The sequence below is a fragment of the Microtus oregoni genome, unplaced genomic scaffold, assembly GCF_018167655.1.
Source record: "Microtus oregoni isolate MIOR12 unplaced genomic scaffold, Mior012 000059F_ref0000304, whole genome shotgun sequence".
NCBI classification, from domain to species: domain Eukaryota; kingdom Metazoa; phylum Chordata; class Mammalia; order Rodentia; family Cricetidae; genus Microtus; species Microtus oregoni.
Window position 1 is genome coordinate 4,517,686 of NW_024543835.1, and position 1,682 is coordinate 4,519,367.

The following is a 1,682-nucleotide window of genomic DNA, read 5'->3' on the forward strand; positions in this document are numbered from 1 at the left end:
CAAGGTTACCCAAAGGCCAATCTCAATTGAGATTCCATCTTCCCGAATGACTCTAGTTTGTTTTAAGTTGATGTAAAATGAAGCAATATAATACCTATCCAGTTGGAAGAGGCATACAGAACACCAAACAGATAGGACCAGAAAAGAAACACCCCATTCCATATTACTGTTTAAACCCCAAGTATACATAAAAAGGATACAAAGGAGTAATAATTGGGAAACCACAGAAAATAAGAAATAAATGGAAAGTTCTTATGGCAAAAAGAAAATCAAAACACCATATTAAAATAAGTCAGTCAGTCTTGAGGGAGCAGTTTATTGCTCTAACTATCCATGTTATAAAATCAGCAAGATATCAAATAATAACTTTGGGAGGAATCTCAGATCCTTGGAAAAGCAAAAGAAACCAAAGTCAAAACTAGTAGGTAGAAGGAAATAATTAAGACAAGGGCAGAAATCGACGAAATAGAAAATACCTGTAAAACCATAAAGTGAAAAGTAGGTTCTTTGAAAAAGTTAACAAATTTATTAAACACTTACACAAAGCAACCAAAAGATAGAAAAGAGGGACCCAACTCAATAACAAAGACTAAAGGGCAGACATTCCAACAGATATTAATCAAATCCAGAGGATTATAAAAATTTACATTTAAAAACTCACATTTCTACTAAACAGAAAAACATTAAAAGGAATATATAAATTTTTAAATGCATATGACCTACTGAAGTTAAGCTAAGAAGAGATAAAAATTTAAATGAATCTGTCATAAGCAATAAGATTGAAGAACCAGTCATTAAACCTTACTGACAAAAAGCTTAATTTAGAAGGCTTTAATTAAGAATTTGGCAAAGTGTCCTGTCTGCAAAGATGTGCTGGATGGTACAGAACTTGTGGAAGTGAGGCCCATGCCAGGAGAGGAAGCCCAACTTCTGATAGTGCCTGTAGGGCAAGGAACCAGAGTCCACTCTGTTCTACTTAGTTTCAGACCAGCCAGGCATATATAGTAAAACTAATGTGAGGTTAGATGAATTGGGGTAGTATCAAGAGAGAAGGCTAGTATATGGGATTCTGTTGTGAATGGGAGGACAGGGCGGTTCTCTGCCAAGAGACCATCTGTCAACAAAAGGCAGCGTAAAGGAACAGGCTTTCCATAGGGCACCAGACAGGATGAAGGGACAGCAAATACAAACAGCACAGGGAACAAGGTTTTCCTGTGTAGTTTTGTCAAGTATCATCTCTAAAGTCAAGGCTAAGAAATCCAAGGCCGAAGAGTTATATTTTGTGGGTTGCCAGGGAATCCAAAGACCTTCAGTTTACAACAAAGAATTATTAGGTTGAGGGAAATGGATGCCACTTCCACCCTTTAGTAGAATGGTAGTTAACTTGGTAGAATGCTGCACATCTTCCCAACCATTAAAGACTTCTAGGCAGAATCTAGAATCGCATTCTGAGAATGATATATCACCTCCTTTAACAGACTATTTCAGAGTTGGCTATTTCTAATAGCTCTAATATGCTTCAGAGACATTTTTCCTTCTTTTGTAGAGTTGGAGAACAACTAATCAAAATATTTAATAATTCCCTCATGTGGAGAAAATACTTTTTAAAATTATTGTAATTAAGAAAACATTCACATGAACCAGGTATTACCATTTATATAAGAAAAATATTGTTTGGACCT